This window comes from Dromiciops gliroides, chromosome 2, assembly GCF_019393635.1.
Source record: "Dromiciops gliroides isolate mDroGli1 chromosome 2, mDroGli1.pri, whole genome shotgun sequence".
NCBI lineage: Eukaryota > Metazoa > Chordata > Mammalia > Microbiotheria > Microbiotheriidae > Dromiciops > Dromiciops gliroides.
Genome location: NC_057862.1, coordinates 316,144,811 through 316,166,259, shown reverse-complemented (window position 1 = coordinate 316,166,259; position 21,449 = coordinate 316,144,811).

Genomic DNA, 21,449 nt, shown 5'->3' with positions numbered 1-21,449 from the left:
TTGACCAACTATCATTTTCAGTTTTCAGCAGTTTGGGCACTATGCAGACATACTCTGGGTTTGAATCCTTCCTCAGATATTCAATAGCTGTGTGATGCTGGGAAAGTAACTGAATGTCTCTGGACCTCAGTTTCCTCAACTGTAAAGTAAGGGGCTCAGACTTGATGACTTCAGAGATTTCTTGCAGCTTTAAATCTTTTTTTTTGTAAGGAAATTGGGGTCAAGTGATTTGCCCAGGGTCACACAGCTAGTAAGTGTCAAGCGTCTGAGGTCCTCCTGATTCCAGGACTAGTACTCTATCTACTGCGCCACCTAGCTGCCCTATAATCTTATGATCATATGAAAAACCAAAACAATTCCTGCCCTTAGGGAGCTTACATTCTATGAAAGAAACAATAGGTATAAATTTAAGTCAATACAAAAGTTATACAAAATAATTATTTTTTGGAGGGGAGGGCACTAGCAAGTGAGAAGGATGAATAAAGGCTTCATATAGGTGGTGGCAGGTAAGTTAAGTGTTGAAGAAAGAAGCTGGGGCAGCTAGGTGGCACAGTGGATAAAACACCAGCCCTGGATTCAGGAGGACCTGAGTTCAAATCTGGCCTCAGACACTTGACACACTTACTAGCTGTGTGACCCTGGGCAAGTCACTTAACCCTAATTGCCCTGGGGGGGAAAAAGACGCTAAGGCTTCTGAAGGTAGAAATAAGGAAGAAGTACATTGCAGGTTTCGCTAAATAGACTTTGACAAGCCTCTTCATATTAATAATGAAGCACTCTCTAGAGATTCCACTTTAGGGCATGTTCAGTTGACATTCTAGTCAATTGTAGGAACCCCCTCCCTGTCTTTAGAAAATGGCAGGTATCCTCATGACTTCTTCTTCTTCTTTTTTTTTTTAGTGGGGCAATTGGGGTTAAGTGACTTGCCCAGGGTCACACAGCTAGAAATTGTTAAGTGTCTGAGGTCGGATTTGAACTCAGGTCCTCCTGAATCCAGGACCAGTGCTCTATCCACTGTGCCACCTAGCTGCCCCTATCCTCATGACTTCTTGTGGGCCATGGTGACTCAGGGGTTTATATCATGTGATGATGAAAAAAAAATTTTGGCTGCTGATTCAGAATTCCTTGAATATACTAAAGGGGTGACCTGGCCCTCAGGCATTCCCTTCCCTTTGAAGTATGAGAGGATGGGTCAGAACTGTGTGAAGAGTTCAGTGGGGAAGGGTAGCCTCTTCAAATCACCAACTTTTCCCTGAAGCCATGAGCAGGTTCTTCCTGGAATAAGACCTCCAGCCCTATGTGGCTCCTTTCCTTTGCAGAGGAAACTACATCTGGCCTCTTTCCACCTTTCCTGCTAACTGAGTAGCAGGGAGAGGGGAGAGTACCTAAGCATCAGATGAAGCAGGTTGGTCCCAGGAGCTACTACTGGAGCAGTTGTGATGGCAACATCAGTAGAAGCAGCATCCACAATTGGGACTTTTTAACCAGGAAAGTCTCCAGTTAGAGAGACCACCAGAAGATCATGCTTGGTTGTTTGATTAATGGATGCTAGTTCAGAGGTAAAATGTAAAACAGCTAATTAGGATCCTAGTAAACACTGTTGTGTTCAGGCATGGCTTAAATATAAGTAGCTAGGTGGTGAAGTGGATAGAACATTGGCTCTATGGAGTCAGGAGGACCTGAATTCAAATACAGCTTCAGACACTTCATAGCTGTGTGACCCTGGAAAGTTACTTAACACTGTTTGCCTCAGTTTCTTCATCTGTAAAATGAGCTGGGAAGGAAATTACAAACCACTCCAGTATCTCTGTCAAGAAAACCCCAAATGGAGTCACAGAGATTTGGACACAACTGAGACAACTCAACAACAACTGGCTCAAGTATTGTACTGTAAGCTGTAGTGATAAGGTAAATTACTGAATAGGGTTTTAATTGTGAAGGGCTAAAATTCTAGCTAGTCTGTCTAAAATATCTAATGAGTGGTCGCCAATAAATTATAAGCTTTAGCAAAAGTTAGACTTTTATGCATTTATTAAGGAGAATAAGAATTTGGTAAAGAGAGAGAGAAAGGCCTAGATTCCTATCTATTAAAGGGAGAGCGCATTTCTATCTCCCTTCTCCGCCGGAGTCCTCAGGAAAGAGAGCAAGACAGAGCGCCAGTCTCTTCCTTCTTCCTCCTACTAGCCAACGTCACTTCCTGATGCCAAAGAAAAGACTCCTGGTCTTGCCCTCAAAGACCTTCGCTTCATGGGCAGAACTCTTCTACAGTAAGTCTCCAGCAGGTGGCATCATTACAATTGTTACAAAGGGCAAATAATTGAACGTAGACCAGAGTCAAAAGTGAACTTTGTTTCTTGGGAATCTAAGGTGGATTGAAATGAAACACTAGGGAGTCCAATCCTCCTATTGTAAGGCAGCTACAGAGCAATGAACCTCGGGAAAAATCATCATACCAAGTAAAGGACAGGGACTGGTATAGGTCACCTGTGCTTATGGTCTCAGCTGAGTGGTGTCTAGCCAGCTGTTGTGCTAGAACAATACTGTTCACATTATATATAGCACTTTAAAGTTTTCCAACCACTCTTGCATTCGACTCTCTCCAGTTTTTCTTGTATATATCTTGTTTTTATGGCATTGTTTTCATGTTGTTTCCCCCATTAGACTGTAACCTCTGTGAGAGCAGGGACTGGCTTTTGCCTTTCTTTGTATTCCTTAGGATTAGCACAGTGTCTGACACATAGTAGGTCTTTAGTAAGTGCTTGTTGACTAACTTTTCCTAAATTATCTCATTTGTTATTCATGACAACCCTGCCAGGTATATTATTTCCATTAAAAAATAACAACACCTAAATTTGTGATTTCATTAGTTCCTAGCACTCTCAGAGAGGAATTTCTTCTGTCAATGTAAACCAGCATGTCCTCTGTAATGTGTAACCTCAGAAAATTGCTTTCAACCCTAGAAGTTTAGTGGTGGGCTCAGGGTAACCACACTAGCATAATTGGGAGGTATCATTTGAATTTAGATCCTCTTGCCTCAGAGCCCCACTATCTATCCACTAGACCACACTGCAGAAAACTAAAACTCTGGGTGGCTACCTGACTTATCCAGGGTCACACAGACAGTTAGGTTGTCTGAGTAAGGTTCAAACCCAGGCTTTTAAATTCTAAGGTCATTTACAGATGAGGACAAGGAGATGCAGAGGATAGCCCCACAGCCAATTGGATTTCAACACAGCCAACCTCCCAACTTCCATAGAGGCTTCCTTGACAGCTTTACTCCCTCAATATTCCACTTTACAGATGACATTTGGTGAAAGGAGTTTGATGTCTTTTCCTAAGCTAAGTTAAACTATTGTATTTAATTTTTTTCTAGCACAGATACTGGAAAAATTATTAGAAAGAACAAAACAGGACTATGGTGGACTATGATCACCTTTCCTTTGCTAGTAACTAGACAGTGTGAGATAGAGGGTCCCCTGTGAAAAGGTTAACTTATACTCTATAGGTGTTGCCTGAGGACATTATCTCCCAGTAAAAGATTGAGTGAGTTTCATTGATTGTCAATTTCTGTTTTACCTCTGAGTTTTAGAAGACAAAGTTTCTCTGGAGCATCTTCCCCTCCAGCTTGGTTGTGTAGTTTCAATCTATTCTAGTAATGAATTCAGTTGGCATTTCCCCTCCAGAATCTTGTTATTAAAACAAACTCGACACATACTCTGCTTGCAGATACAAAATACTGAGAATAAAATGAACTCAAATGCAGACTATAAGTCTCAATATTGGTTCAGCCACCGTGTGACACTAAGAATGAGTAAGAACATCAGACTCCAGTTAATCTCCACATTTGAGCACCAGCCTGTGGGAAAGGAGTCAATTGCAACTGATATCCCTGGCATGTTAGCCTTGTAAATGGCAGAAAGAGAAATTGATAAGGAAAATGTAAAGAGGGAAAACATATTAAACCCATTAACTTGATTAATAACTGGCAGATTTAAGACTCAAGAATTATAGAGAAGGAGTTAAAACACAAGAATGGGATCTGTTTGGAGAGCTACAGTGGAGTGGAAAGAGAACTTTAGCCTTCCAAATCTGCACCTACCCCTGAAAAAAAAAGAATACAAACTAGGCCTTTGGTATTTTTTGATCTCTGGACTTAAAGATGAGAGGCATTGTGGGGTAGTGAATAGGAAGCTGGCTTTAGAATCAGTAAGACCTGAGGGTAAATCCCACTTCTGAATATCTTGTCTGAATATCATGTGACCATGGGCAAGTAATTTAACCTTCTAAAACTCTGGACAATCCTCTAAGACCTTAGAATAATAGCTTTGAAGTTGAAAGGGATCTTAGAGACCACTGATTCTACTCTCTTTTTTTTGCAGAGGAATAAACTGTGAGGCCTGGGGAGCTTAAATGATTTACCCAAACAGCCTGATATCTGAGATGGGATTTGAATCCAGGTTTTCCTGACTCCATGTTCATCACTCTATCTGGGATGAAGATAAGGTGTTCGTTTGCACTGGTTGAGGAAGTGTCTTACTAGGAGCTCCCTATGCTGATGAAATCAAAGGTTTGGTAAAAAAAAATAAATTAAACCTATTTCAATGGAAAATCTCATATATACATATTAAATTTGTACCAATGAGTAGTTTTTTTCTTTTTTAGACAATGGGTTCAATTTTCTTTTTCTAAACTGCCTCCATTAACATTTAAAAGATTGCTCCATATTCATCATTCCTATTTTAAGGTCTAAGTCATCAAAGCAGTCCTATATTCATCAGCTGATTAAGCCCACCACGCTGTTGAATACACACCTACTACACCACCTGTGAACCCTGGAAAGTTTCTTTGCCCTTTTCTTCCCTTGCACACATCCAGGGAGTTTCAATACTCTTCTTGAGAAATGCTCAGTCGGAAGGCTTAACTCTAGAATTCCTCCTCTTGAAGGTCTTCATTTCAGGAATTTATGCATCAGCAAGTGGGTTTCTGAATGGAGTTACCACTACTGTTGCCCACAGAGCTGATTTCCAATCTTGGAAATGTCAACATTTTCCCCAACTCTAATAGGAAACTTACAATGAAAGAGTTCAAAATTTAGGAGCAGTCACTAAGAGAAGAGGAAAATCATATTTGATCTCATTGTCCTCTTAGCTTTGTAAATTGGAGAAAGAGGAATTGAAAGGGCAAAAAGCAAAGAGCAAGATATGTATTTAATATATTTTGTACATTATAACTTTCTCCTACTGCCTGTTCTACTTATTCCTAAGACCAAATCTGCCTTCTGATTAGTTGAAGCATTACATCGATCCAATTGGTTTATATTTTCCTATATGGTGGTGTCACTGTCAAAGACCTAGGATGAATTCTGTTAACAACTTTGTGACTATTGGGCTTGATCAGAGAAGATAATTGGCTCAGTTTGGTAATATGACTGTTGAGTACTCAACCCTAGGGTCTAAAATGTCTGAACCCCAGAGTCTAAAATGTGAGTGATGCCTGGGTATTGAGGAGAAACTCAAATATAAATGGGAAGTAGAGTGGGCAGCTAGGTGGCACAGTGGATAAAGCATCAGCCCTGAATTCAGGAGGACCTGAGTTTAAATCCAGCCTCAGTCACTTGACACATACTGGCTGTGTGACCCTGTGCAAGTCACTTAACTCTCATTGCCCCTCAAAAAAAAAAGAAAAAAAAGAAATGGAATGCAGAGCATAAGCAGAGAGGGGGCCACCCTTGGGAGCCTAGGACTGTAATTATTTAACTTGCTAGGAACTGTGGCTAGTATGGTTCTATAGACAAATGGGCAGCTCATGGTCTTAATAGTGATCACCCAGAATGTGGGGTTGGTTATATTGGCTCAGTTCTAGCCAGAAATCCAACATGGCCTTGGCACACAGGCATGTTAAATCATATTATGAAGCCCTGTGAAATCTTCATAGGGAGAGAATAGAAAAGGGACCAGACCTGTGATTTCATTAGTGAACAGAACTCTTTGTGAAGTTACTCCCTCTCGCCATGCAGGTCAGTATCTTCCCTGTAATTATTGGTTGTAGAGAGCTGCATAGAACCCTGGGATGTTATATGACTTGTCCAGAGTCACAGAGCAAGGCAACATGGTCCTTTTGGATCATGGTCTAGATGTCATCCCCAATTCCTCACTGTCTCTCACTGCCCCCCCCCCCCCGCCAGTATCAAATCTTTCCAAGACTTGCTGATTTTAACCTTTGCATCTTTGTAATGTGGCCCCTTCTCTCTTCTAACACTGCTACCATTCTGGAACAGACCCTCATCACCTCATGCATGGCCCATTACAATAGGATGCTGCTCAGTCTGCCTTCCTCAAGTCTCTTCCTATTCCAATTCATCCTCCATTCAGCCACCAAAGTGATTTTCCTAAAATGCATGTCTAATCACATTATTCCTCTATTCAATAAACTCTAGTGGCTCCCTGGGTTTTACGGGATGTTCAAGGAGCACTAGAACTTGTTTTGTGAGGGCTTGCCGAGCCCTTTTCAGAACTGCTTATCTACCTTTGGTGTCTGCCTGGCACTTGACTCTCACCTATTGCTCTAAGAAGCTGTAGTATGTGCAGCAGCCACAACCTGGCAACCTATCTCAGCAGATGGGATAAATGGGCCTCAAACTCATTGGTAACTTAGGCGGGCTGTCTATCCCAAGCTTGTGAAGACTTCCCCTGGCTAGATGGGCAGATAAGAAAACTTGTTCCTAATAGCCATGAAGGCAGCTGAAGCAGGTGCTCTTGAGCACTTAGAGCCTAGTCAGACATAAAAAATACCAAGGGACAGCTAGATGGTGCAGTGGATAGAGCACTGGCCCTGGATTCAGGAGGACCTGAATTCAAATCCGGCCTCAGACACTTAATACTTACTAGCTGTGTGATCCTGGGCAAGTCACTTAACCCCAATTGCCTCACAAAAACCAACAACAACAACCCCCCCACCCCAGGCCATTGTCAGTCATCCTGTGTTTTGTTTTGCCACTAAACTTCAAAGATTTTTGGAAGAGAAGTAAGGCTGATGAACTTGTGCAATTTTGTCTCACTTAAAATTCTCATAATGTCATATGGCCTTTTGGAAAACAAAGTACAAACAACAACAGTGGCTCCCTATTGCCTCCAGAATCAGATATGAAATCCTGTTTGGGGGTTCAAAACCCTTCAAAGACTAGCCCCCTCCTACTTTTCCACTCTTCTTATACTTCACTCCTCACCAACGTGCTCTTTGATCCAGTGACACTGACCTACTTGTTCCATGAACAGAACACTCCATCTCTCATCTTTAGGCATTTTTTTCTGGCCATCCCCTATGCCTGGAATGTTCTCCCTCCTCTGCTCCACCTACCAACCTTTCTGTTCCCTTTAAGTCATAACAAAATTCCCATGCCTTTCCAGACCCTTCTTAATTCTAGTGCCCGTTTTTTTTTCTCTCTTTTTTTCTTTTTTTTTTCAGGGCAATGAAAATAAAGTGACTTGCCCAGGGTCACACAGCTAGTAAGTGTCAAGTGTCTGAGGCCAGATTTGAACTCAGGTCCTCCTGAATCCAGGGCTGGTACTTTATCTACTATGCCACCTAGCTGCCCCATGCCTGTCTTCTCTTAATGATTTTCTATTTACCATTTATATAATTTGCTTTGTACATAATGGATTGCATGTTGTCTCCCTCATTAGATGGTAACTCCTTGAGGGCAGAGACTGTCTTTTGCCTCTTTCTGTATTCCCAAAGCTTAGCATAGTGCCTGGCACAATGTAGGCACTTAAAAATATTTATTGACTAACTTGAACTTCAGTCTTACTGACTTCAAGATAGACTAGCTATCCACTATGCCATGCTGACAGGGAAAAAATACATAAACTTTTGGGGACCTTGAGATTTATGGACTATTCTCTTTAGTATAAAGTTATGGCTCTTTAAGTAATTTGGCAGCTACATTTGTGAGTTGTCATGTGCCGTTTCATTTCCTCAGGTAAAAAAATCATCATTTCTTCCACTGATAGCCCCTACTTAGCTACCCTAGAGATGGACAATCAGTTTTGGTCTCTGACAAATCAATATTTCTTGGCACTAGTTCTATTTCTTATTTTCTCCTACCCCTGTGAAGATACAGCCTTCCCTTCACTGTTTGAGAAATTATCTGTTACTATGATTGTATAGAGAAAGATTTTTTTTCTATCACCTCCAGTGATAGGATTCTGACAAGTCTTACACCTGAGGTGGGGGAATTTGAATAAGTCACTGGAGAAAATCTGGGGAAGTGAATAGAATTGACAACCTGAGCTTTGCTCACACACTGAGTTCAGAACCTTTCCATCAACTCTCAATCTAATTATAGTCATTTCAGTTCAATTCAATAAACATTTTATAAAGCACCTACTATGTACAAGGGATGGTTCTTAGCTCTAGGAATATGAACACAGAATACTATTATTTATAGCAGCTCTTTGTGGTGGCAAAGAACTGGAAATTGTGGGGATGCCCATCAATTGGCTGACCAAGTTGTGGTATATGATTGTGATAAAATACTACTGTGCTAGAAGAAATTATGAACTCAGTGATTTTAGAAAAATATGGAAATACTTTCATGAAATAATGAAGAGTGAAATGAGCAGAACCAAGAGAACATTGTATGCAGTAACAGCAATATTGTTTTTGTTTTGTTTTGTTTTGTTTTAGTGAGGCAATTAGGGTTAAGTGACTTGCCCAGGGTCACACAGCTAGTAAGTGTTAAGTGTCTGAGGTCGGATTTGAACTCAGGTACTCCTGACTCCAGGGCCGGTGCTCTATCCACTGCGCCACCTAGCCGCCCCTGAGCCACCTAGCCGCCCCTCAGCAATACTGTTTTAAGGATCACTTTGAGTGAATGTTATTTTGTCTATATACCCAAATCAACTATAAAGATATCCTCTGCAATCTGTCTTTTGGTCTCATCATTCAATTGAAACTGCTCTTTCCAAAGTTACCAGCTATCTTTTAACTGCCAAATTTAATAATGTCCTTTTCTTAATTCTCATCCTTCTTGATCTCTTTTCAGATTTGTAACACTGTCAATCACTATCTTCTCCTGCTTAATATTTCCACTGTAAATTTTTATGACATTCCTCTCCCCTGGTTCTTCCACTACCTATCTTTTTTTTTTTTTTTTTTTTTTTTTTTTTTTTAGTGAGGCAATTGGGGTTACGTGACTTGCCCAGGGTCACACAGCTAGTAAGTGTTATGTGTCTGAGGCCGGATTTGAACTCAGGTACTCCTGAATCCAGGGCCGGTGCTCTATCCACTGCACCACTTAGCCGCTCCCCCTACCTATCTTACCACTCCTTTTCAGTCTCCTTTTCTGTGGCTTCATCCAGAACATGACTATTGACCCTCCAAACTCTGTTGTTGACTCTCTTCCTTCTCTTTTTATAGTGTCTCACTGGATGATCTCATTAGTTCCTATGGGTATAATTAACATCTATAAGCAGATGTTTCTCAGATCTATATAGCCAGCTCTAATCTCTCTCTTGGACTCCAGTTTTACATCACCAACTGCCTTTTGAATATTTCCAACTGGATGTCCCAAAGGCATCTCAAACTCAATATATCCAAACAGAACTCCTTTCCCCCAAATCTCCCCCTTTTCACAACTTTCCTATTACTATTGACACTGCCACTATGCTTTAAGTCATGTAAGCTAACAACCTCAGATCCTCAACTTCTCATTTGCACTCACCCCACATGTACAATCTCCTGTCAAGTTTTATTGTTTGTACCCTCAAAACATATCTAGTATATATCTCCTTTTCTCCATTTGTTCAAACTATTACCCTAATTCAGGTGTTCATTACCTCTTGCCCAAACTATTGTAAAAGCTCTAGGAATAAAAACACGGAATATGATTGTTTATAACAGTTTTCTCTGTGGTGGCAAAAAAACTGGAAATTTCAGGGATGCCCATCAATTGGTCTATCTCAAGTCTCTCCCCACCATTTAGCTGTCAAAGTGATTTTCGTATGGTGCTAGTTTGATCAAGTCAGCTCTCTACTCAGTAAACACCAGTGACTCCCTATTACCTACAGGATCAAATATAAAATATTCTTTAGGTACCAACTAAAATCCCATTTTGTATGGGAAACCTTCCCCAACCCCTTTTAATTCAAATGCCTTCCCTGTCTTACGTATTTCCTATTTATCTTGTATATAGCTTACTTTTTACATATTTTGCTTGTTTACTTGTGTTCCCCATTAAGCTCCTTGAGGGCAGGGACTGTCTTTTGCCTCTTTTTGTAGTCTCAGTGCTTAGCACAGTGCCTAGCACATAGTAGGCACTTAATAAGTGTTTATTGACTTTCACAACTTGGTCCCTTCCTACACTCTTTTTCTTACACTCTTTCATGTGCTATATGAACCAGTGATCCTGGCTCCTCTATTGTTCCTCGACCATCACAATCTATTTCCCAACTCCATGAGTTTTCACTGTTTGTCCCCCATGTCTAGAATGCTCTCCCTTCTCACCTCTAATTCTTGGCTTCCTTCAAGACTTAGCTCAAATCCCAGCTTTTACAGTATGCCTTTCTCAGTCTTCATTAGTGCTAGTGCCTTCCCTCTGAGATTACTTATATTTTCACTGTATATATCTTATATGTACATTCAGTCACAAGTTGTTTCCCTTATTATAATGTAAGCTCTTTGAGGGCAGGGACAATGTTGTTCTTTTTCCCTTTGTATACTTTTCAATTAGCACAATGGTTGGCACATGGAAAGTGCTTAATAAATGCATGTTGACTGACTGACTGACTCACAGGATACAGTCCCTGTCCTAAAGATCTTACAAGTTAGTAAGAAGGATATTACATGTACACAAATAAGATATTATGGGGAATGTGACAAAGGTAAAGGTAAGATCTAGGAGCCCTGAGAAAATTTGAGGAGGTAGAGATCATTTTCATTTGGGGTAGGGACCAGGGAAGGGTTTATAAAGGGGCTGAATCTGGTCTGAAATTTGAAAGGAAGAAAGCTTTTATCAGGTAGAAATGTGGAGGAAGTGAATTCTAGATATGTGGAGCGAATGGAGCAGAAGGAGGGCAGTATGAAATTGGGGAACAGTTAGAGAATTCCAGTATGTATGAAATAGATTGTGTAAAGGGAACTACACATCAAATGAAAAATATAACAAGAGAGTATAATGTCATTTACAATACAACATCTAGCATTCAACTGACAGAAAATAATAATGTGAAATAAGACTTGGATTGTAGGTTGGAACCAAACTGGCAGGCTTCAAATGCCAGCTGAGTTTGTGTTTTATGCTATGGGCAATAGGGAACCATTGAGGGTTTTTGAGGGAGTGACATTTTAAGATTGGTATATTAGTAAAATTAAATTGGTAATTATGTGAAGGTTGGATTGGAAAATGAGAGACTAGAGGCAGAAAAACTGCTCATGAAATGTTATATATAAAGGATGATCTGAGCATTAAAGGTATCTCTCTGATTAGAATGAAGAACTTAATGAGATAGGAGATAGGAACTCAACAGTAGATAGGAAGAAGTGGAATTCTTCTTTGAGTCACTGGAGGGAGCTGACACAAAGCAGATGGGCCCAGGTCTAGTGCTGCTTTCTATCAAAGTTGCATGGTCACAAGAGGAACTAGAATTCAATATTGTCTTAGAATAGTAAGTGAAGAAACTTTGTAGTGTTGTGGAAAGAGTATGGTTGACAAGTGAGGGGATGTGGATTTAAGCCCTTGTTCTCCCCTTTACTAGCTGTGTAACCAGAGGCAAGCCTTTCTAGGCTTTAGTTTTCTTGTCTGTAAAAAGATGACAGATCATCTTAATGGTAACTTCCTACCCTTAATCTTAGTCATTAATGTCTTTGTGCTCCTTGAACATACATACCGATTGATGGTGAAGTGCAGTCAGTAGTTGGGTAACTTGGAAAGATAATTTAAAATAAAAAAAAATGCTCTGGAAAATCTCCTCATTTGGGTGCTAACCATTCAAGAATATTCTGGGTATTTTTTACTCTCCTTTTGGAATTTTCACCCTTCAACTTCAATTCAGAAACTGTTACTTAAGCACCTACTAAGTATCAGAGATAGAAGGATGAGAAACTATATAGTTCCTGCCCTCAGTCAGCTTATACATTTAGATTACATGTAGATGCATGTGGATAATACAAGATAGAATGTGTTGGAAATTGTACTTGGGGCAAATTTAGTTGAGTCAGCTGGTGGTGCAGAGGATAATCCTACTTAGACAATTGCCTGAGAATGGGTGTCTCATCCCTCAGAGAATCCCAGTGCTTAGCCTTGGAAACACTGAATTGGGGGGAGTGTGTGTATGTGTGTGTGTATGTGACTGAAGTTGAACTCCATCCCATGTCTCCAGAGTAATTTGAGGTAAGATCTGCTGTGGTGATGGGCATGGGGCAGAAGTGCCAACATCTCATGTTGGCACCCTGGAATAAAGCCCTATTCTCCCCATTCCAGTTATGACTCTCAAAGGGGACAAAGGAGAGATCCAGACAAGGACTGTGGGAAAATTTGAGGGGAGCAAGAACACTTTCAGTTGGGGAGATTAGGGAATATTTCATGGAATGGTCATCTTGGTCTTTTTTTGGGGGAAGGGTGGAATTGAGGGTCTAGATCTATAATTTCATTGGTTTATGGAACTCCCAGTGGGGTAATTCCCTGTACCAATGCAAATCTACATCTACTCTGCAACTTACCATCCTAGAAAGTTGCTCCACCTAAAACACATACTGACTGAGTGACTCTTGGCAAATCATTTAATCTCTCTGTACCTCTCTCCCCCTTCCCTTCCCTCTACCCCCTAGGAAATAGAAGCAGATAGTGACTGAAAGAAGGAATGAAGATTGTAAAAAGGCAAGAATAGAATTATGAAAAGGAACAGGACATCTCCTTTATGGACTAAATCATCATTATTTTGCCTTTGTTCTCATATTTCCTCCTCCCCCTCCCTACCCCCCCCCCCCTTATTCACATCTATTTCCACATTTTGGGTCTTTCTCGGGGCACTTTGTGTTCCTTTAGCTTTGCACTTTCAGTACATGTTTGCTTCCTGAAGGTGGCAGGGTCTTCATCACTGAGCAATTCTTCCACCTCGCAGCTAACAGAAACCGAGGGTGTTATTAGCTATTCAGTCTCTGTGGTCTCTTATTAAATAAAGATTTCTTACTCTCTCTCCTCATGTGAATGGAGTTAAGTGACTTTTCTAAAGTGCACAACAAGGTAAGTGGAGAGGGAGGAATTAGAATGTTAGCCCCTTGGTCTCTAGTAGCCAAAGAATGTCCCTTAGGAGGGTCTCTCTGAGTGGTACAATAACCCTTTAATGATGGAAATATATTTTTATCAATTCAATATAGCTTTTGGCCTGTGGTTTCTGGCAAGGTTGAAGCTGTTTCACTAAACTCTCATTCTATGGAATCCTCTGGGAATCGTCCCATAGTGTTTCTGAAGGGGAGTATTTGGCCAGCTATCGACATATTTCTGCCAGCTTTCTAGTTGTGGCCTATAAGAGAAAAGCATTTCAAGGTACATGGAAGACAGAATATCTATTCTGATGATTTACAGATACATAGCACAGCAGATTAAGTTCTGAAGCAAAATGGGATATCTCCTTAGAAGCCAGAGATGAACTGGATACCTGAATCACTAGGGACATTGATATATTTGATAAATGAGCTTCCAGTTATAGATATTTCCCTTGGTTTCCCATTCTAAAGTTTTCTAAATGATAATTCATGTTTCTTCTTCTTCTTCTTCTTCTTCTTCTTCTTCCTTTTTTTTTTTTGTCCAGGCCAGTGATTTCATCTGTAGGGATCAATGTCATTTTCTGAAACTTACAGGAATCTAGGCAACATAGTAGATAGAGTCCTGGAATTGTAGCCAAGAAGAGTCTGAATCCTCAATCCTGCCTCAGATACTTCTTAGTTGGGAGACACTGGCCAAGTCATTTAAACTGGATGGGCCTTGGTTTCCTCATCCGAAAAATGGGGAAAGTAGTAGCACTTACTTCACAGGGTTTTCAGAAACATTAAATCCAATGAAATAATATCTATAAAATTCTTTGCAAATATTTAAATGTGTTAGTTATTATGATTATAATTTTATAGAGTTGCCTGGGGACATTGAAAGGTTAAATGGCATACCCAATGTCATAGATCTAATAAATGCCAGAGGCAGAACTTGAACTCACCCTTTCCTGACTCACAATTAGCCTCATTCAAATATTGCTCCATTTGTAGAATCAACTTTTCAATTCTAATTATGAAGTCTCTTTAGCTTAACACCAGGAGGACTGGAATTTAAGCTAATGTAATTGGAGTGGGGAAGTTAGAGATTGATGATAGTCAGAAGTGAAAAACCATATGGGAAGAACTATTGTACTATCCAGAGAAGAAACATAAGCAGATAGGCACATCTCTTTGGATTGGATGACCTCCTCTTTAGATCATCCTGAGGGAAAATACCAATACCACGAACCAAATGCACACATCAAAAAATTTCTCATAGAATCTGCATCAGTAGCACAAATACAGTCCTCAGAACGCCAGCATCTTCCTCAGAATGGAACGTGTGAATGTAACAAGACAGTCTTCTGAGATATCACCTTGTGAGCTTCTTTGAAAGGGGGAGACTCTAGACTTTAGAGTTCATGCATGTAAAAGAACCCTGGGAATGCCTACTACACTTATAAGTGATCACTCATGCTAATAATCTTCTTTGACAGCATATTTCAGATGATAATGCTGAAACTGGAGTTTTATATATGCACACACATTCACACACTTACATATTATGTATATATGTGTATACATATACATATATTTATATATTTGTGCTGGATAAAGTATGAGCAGGTTAAAAGGATATATTTAATTCATAAGCCTTACCCTGATTAGGTCTGATAAATGTGGAAAGCAGCTTGCTGTAAGGAGAACGGGTGCACTCATTTCACAATAATTGCATACTTCTCTCATCAAGATACAAATATAATATAATCCCCTAACTCCCAAAGTGCACATAAAAATAAAGTCCTGCAAACAATCCCAGCCAGAATGGCATAATAATTCCACCCCTAAGAAGGATCAAAATACATTAGGATTTAAATTAATATATACATAGGGAGCAAACCTAGGTAGGTAAGACCATTTTCATAAAGGCATTTTTTGGTAATAAGCTGCATACTTGAGTTTATAAAATGGCTTTTGCTTTCTTGTATAAATCTTTATTTTCTGCTTTTCATAACCTATAAGATATTCCTATGAATAGGTACAACCCTTAGTGGATATTTCTTCCTTAAAGTTTGACTTAAGTCAGACCAATTTTGTATTAAGGAGGCATGAAAATTATACCTTTTACACTTAAAACAAAATGATTCCCTATTATTTAAGTCTAGCAATGGAAAAATAACAGAACCTCCAATGTTTAATTGTCTTGTGTGAATTTTAAAAGCTTGACAGCATTTGCAAATATTTTAAGTAAATTAAAACATCTGCAAATTATCAGGAAAACTAAAGACATTTAAGAACTTTTTACATCTTAAAAGGGAAGAATCCAAATTTGGGCTGTCAAGTTTACAAAGAATATAAATGGGTTATTTCTTAATATTCTAGAAAATTAGAATGATTAGTTGACCTTGACATGATACTTTATTATCCAACCATCCATCCATCCATCCATCCATCCATCCATCCATCCATCCATCCATCCCTCCATCCATTCATTCATTCATTCATTTCTTTTTCAAAACACTCTTGTGAGATAGACTGTAAACTTCTTCAGGGCAAGATCCATCCTGTTTTTAACTTTTTATCCCCAGTACCTAGTAAGACTATGTATATTATAATAGATACATAATAAATGTTTTTTTTTGCATTGAGTTAAATAAGTGGTGCAAAGTTTGTGGTCTCCATTTTATAGATGAAGAAACTGAGACTCAGAGAGGTGAAAGGCCACATCCAAAGTCAGACAGGTAATACGTGGCAGAGCAGGGACTTGAAACGACTCCAACTCCATTGTTCTTTTTATGGTGTCATGCTGTCTCTCTCAGAGTGGATGAATTTTTATGAACAAGATTTATAAGAGACATTCCATTCCATTTCTTTATTTCTTCATGTGATATCACTAAGTTTCTTTTTAGCATTTAACATCCAATTCCATTCAGAACTGAGTTTGTAGCTCACGAACCTAATTTAATTAGAAAACATATTTGGCAGGTGGGTCAAAGCAAATATAAAAAGCACATTCTTCCTATGCTGTATGTAAAATGCATCAGTATCCATAAGCAGGGGTAAAAGACTGTCAATTAACAGAGTTTATCTTGTGGGCAATTGGAATCGAACATTTATCTGGTATCTATGGAACTCCATTCAACTGGACAGCTCCAAATGATCAGCCAATCAATAAGAATTTATTAATCACTTAGATGCCAGGTTCTGTTCTAGTTACTTGGGATACAAATGCAAAAGTGAATAAATGAATGAGTGAATTGAGCATGTAATTAAGAATAGTAATGCTTGGGGCAGTGAGGGGGCACAATGGATAGAATGCTGGGCCTGGAATCAGGAAGACTCATCTGAGTTTAAATCCATACTCAAACACTTACTAGCTGTGTAACCCTGGGCAAATCACTTAACCCTATTTGCCTCAATTTACTCATATGAAACTGCAGAAGGAAATGGCAAACTATTTCAGTATCTTTGCAAAGAAAATCCCAAAGGGGTTTTCAGACACCACTGAAACAACTGGACAACAAAAACAACATGTAATGCTTACCATATACCAACCAACCATGCTAAAAATCAAGATGGTTATTATTTTTAAGAAATGTTTCTTCTGGGGCAGCTAGGTGGTGCAGTGGATAGAGCCCCGGCCCTGGATTCAGGAGGACCTGAGTTCAAATGCTGTGTGACCATGGGCAAGTCACTTAACCCCAATTGCCTCACCAAAAAAACAAACAAACAAACAAAAATGATTTTTAAAAAAAGGAAAAAAAGGAAACTTTTATTCTAATGAGGAGACTATTTATAGAAGAGTGTTGGACAGGGAAGGGAGTTAAGGTTTTGGAAACCCAAAGATAGAACTAGATCAATCCATTAACATATATTTTCAGAGACAATGCTGGTGTTAATTTTTTTTACAGTTCTCTGAGAAAGAGATGGAAAGCAAAGAGGGGAGCAGTGTCTCCCTCAAGGACTCTATCAGAGAATACAACATGTTCATAGATATATAAATATAGGGGACATATAAAGTAAATACACAGTAATTTGGAGGGTGGATTACCAACAACTCAGGAAATCAGTAAGATTTCTAAAGTAGATGACTCTTGAGCCAAGTCTTGAAGGAATGTAGGGGTTCCAAGAGATGAAGGAAGGAGAACATGAGGGGAGGGACTGTGTAAAAGCACCAGAGAAGACTGTTAAAGCTAAAATTCTAGCTAGTCTGTCTAAAATATCTAATGAATGGTCGCCAATAAATCATAAGCTTTAGCAAGAGTTAGACTTTTAAGCATTTATTAAGGAGAATAAGAATTTGGTAAAGAGAGAAAGGCCTACATTCATCTATCTATTAAAGGGAGAGCACATTTCTAGCTCTGCTCTCCGCCAGAGTCCCCAGGAAAAGAGCCCCCGTCAGAGTGCCAGTCTCTTCCTTCTTCCTCCTACTAGCCAACGTCACTTCCTGACGCCAAAGAAAAGACGCATGGTCTTGCTCTCAAAGACCTTCACCTCATGGGTGGAGCTCTTCTACAGTAAGTCTCCAGCAGGTGGCATCATTCCAATTGTTACAAGACACAGAATGTCATATATAGGGAAGAGGAATAGAGTAGTTTGGTTGGAGAGTAGAGTGTACAAAGGGAATCAATATATAATCAAGACAGGAAAAAGCCAGATTGTGAATAATTTTAAATGTTTAACAGAGAGAAGTTTGTATTTTATCCTGAAGGCAATGGAGAGCTAATAATTTGCTAATAATTTATTAACACCATGTCCCCTTAGATATATTACAAGGAATTATCTTTTTAAAATGAACCCAGGGGGACATATTTTCTAAGTGTATTTTGTTTCAAAAACCCACATTTCATTTTTTTTCCCACCTGTTGGAAGAAAGCTTGGGAATAATGCGTATGATGGAATCACAGGAAAGCAATTTGCTTCATTTATCTTTTGGTCACAGAGACTAAAATTATTGCTACTTCTTTGCCTGAAAAGTTTATTTTTCATGAATTCAGGGTCTTTCTCTGACTCTTGATATGAGTCCCTGAGGAAGAAAATTCTGATAAGGAAGGTTCCCAGGACTCTGATAAACCAGCTTTCAACTAGTCTACAAAGGACTTAAACTCTCAAGGAAGGGTCCAAATAACCCAAAATCACATTGGATAGATACTGATGGATACTAAGATCTCCTGAGTCAATGAAGACATAGATTCCTTTACTGGGAATCAGGATATGCTTCTATGGTCCAGAAAGACTGACTCAGAAGCAGTCCTAAGATGTCACTGGAGCTAAAAAGTCCAGAAGGAGCTGTCCTTGGTGCTGTTTCAGTCACTCCCCCAGATGTTGTGACTGTTCCTCAGACTACCTGTTGGTTGGTTAATTATGCTTCAGCTTGATATAATTAATCAATCCTGCATTGATTCTTTGCTCATGACTTTGCCCCACTTTTTTTTTTAACCAGGTCATTCTCTATTTAATAATGTCTCTTTTTAACCTCTCTGAAAAATGTAAATTTGACAAACATTAACAAACATTTCATTATACAAAGAACAAAAAAAAGATAATTGCATCTGAAATCATAGCTCTGTTACTTATAGATTGTGTGTATATGCACATGCATGTGTGTGTGTGTGTGTGTGTGTGTGTGTGTGTGTGTGTAGAGCACAGTACTACCCTGCTTGTCTGTGTCTTCTTCTGAACATCTTCCTGGAATCTTCTGTGTATTTTCATGTTTCATTTACACTCTTTTCTTTCTTTTTTAAAATCTCTATCACTACTCTCCTACATCACCACACAACTCTGTGTTTGAAAAAGAAAAGCTCTTTCTCATAATAAATAAGTACAGTCAATTAAAAATAAATTCATACATTAATCAGTTAGTCAACAAGCATCTATTAAGCCCTTATGTGCTATACACTGTGCTATACTTGTGATACAAATATGATAATAACAATAACAATAATAATGACTAGTATTTATAAAGTACTTTAAAGTTTTCAAAGTGCTTTATAAATATTGTCTCGTTTGCTCCTTACAACAACTTGTTACTATTATTTCTTCATTTTGCAGATTAGTGAACTGAGGGCAGACAGACTTGTCCAGGGTCACATAGTTATTAAGTGAAGTTGAATTTGAACTCATCTTCCTGACTGAAAATTCATCTCTATCCACTGTACCGCCTATTTGCCTTGAATAATAATAGCTAACATTTATATACAAGCAAAAAAAAAAAACCCAAACTCTGCCCCCAAGGAACCAACATTTTAATGCATGCTTCTTTATGTAACTGGAGCCACACCTTTGTCAAGAGATGGGAAGCATGGCCCATCATCAGTCTTCTCGATTTGTGATTGGTGATTCTCCTGGTGAGCATTCTTAGGTCTTTCATTGTTGCTTTCTTTTACAATATTGTAGTTATGGCATCAGTTGCTTTCCTGGTTCTTCATTTGACTTAGTATCAGTTCATACAATTCTGCCCAGATTTCTCTGAATTCATCCATTTTATGATCGGATCATGTCTCTTTATTAAAAGCTCTACTTGGACCTTGCTCAATCTCAACCCTAGCCTGTCTTACTATGTCTCTTGTTCAAGTCCCCTTTGATCCAGTTTGCCACAACCTTGTTTAAGACAGCAAAGATAGGTTTTTGAATAGAGGCAATGCTTTCTGACAGTATAGACAGAGATCCAGTGTGTAGGAAAAGAATATACTGAGTTGCTGGTGAATGAATCTTCAACTTTGTTATGAGAAATTGCTGTCAGCCTGTGTACATAAGAGTCTCTGGGGGAAAAGGTGAATTTCTTAGAAGCTAAAGATTATGTGTCTTAGGCCCTTCCCTATCACTGTATTTATGATGAGTGGAAAAAATCAATCCACAATGTCATTGATGTGGGCACCTTTTCTAATTTTGCAGATCACAACCTTACCATGGCTTATTATCCTGTGTGTTTCTTATCCATGATCTTCCACAGATCCAATCTCAATCTGTTGACTGCCTACTGTTTACAAAGGTATTGTGCTGGTGTTAGAAATAATAAAGGAGGGTAGCTAGCTGGTGCTGTACATAAAGCATGGGCCCTGGATTGAAGAGGACCTGAGTTCAAATCTTGACACTTAACACTTATTAGCTGTGTGACCCTGGGCAAGTCACTTAACCCTCATTGCCCTAGGAAAAAAAAGAAAGGAATAATAATGGAGATAGGGATTTGACCAGTGATTTCATTGGAATAGAGAACTTCCAGGTGAGGAAACTCCTTTTACCAATGTAGTCTGTATTCCCTGAAGTTTTAGTCAGAGAGTTGCCTAGAGCACTTAAATAGTAAGTGACTTGTCCAGGGCTCCATAGGCATTAGGAATAAAAAAAAACAGTATGAAAAACCAGTTTCCTCCTTTGAAAACCTTACATTCTACCATTTTACCAGGGTAAGCCATGTAATCAGAATATCATATACTTGATACTTTGAGGAGAAAGGAATGAGTGCTCTCAATTCATAGGAGGAAGAAAGGCTTCTAAATGGAAGTAGCACATAAGCTGAGTCTTGAAGAAAACTATAGTTTAAAAGACAGAGTTCAGTGCACTCCAGCTGTGAAGAATAGTCTGTGCAAATGCACAGAGGTGGTAGAAAGGATGTGGAATTTGGGGAACAACAAGTAGGCTAGTCTGGTTGGAACATAGAATATTCATAAAGAAGGAGATTCTTGGTGAATGATAATAATTGTCAACAATTTTATAAATGTCAACATTTTTATAATGCTTTAGGGGCTTGCAAGACACATTATATTTATTTTCTCTTTTGATCATCACTACAACCCCGTGAAGTAGATACTATTATTACTTTTCCCCTCATTTAACAGGTAAGGAACTTGAAGCTCAAAGATGTTAAGTGGCTCTTTGAGATGGAATTAACCCCAATTGCCTCACCAATAATAATAATAATAATAAAGGATGTGCAAATATTAAAAAAAGATAATTGGATAGGTGGTTAAAGCATTTATTAAGAACTTACTATGTACTAGGCACTGTACTACTTCTAGGGATACAAATACAAAACAAGTAAAGCAGTCCTTTCTTTCAAGGAGCTTATATTACAATGGAGAAAATATCCATAAATGGGGAACTAGAAAGCAGTAGGATTGGGTGAAGGGAGATGACATGAAGCAGAGATGACTCAGAGGTGCTTGTGGAGGTCTAGATCTGAGGAAGCTAGGCCAGGGCTGAACTAT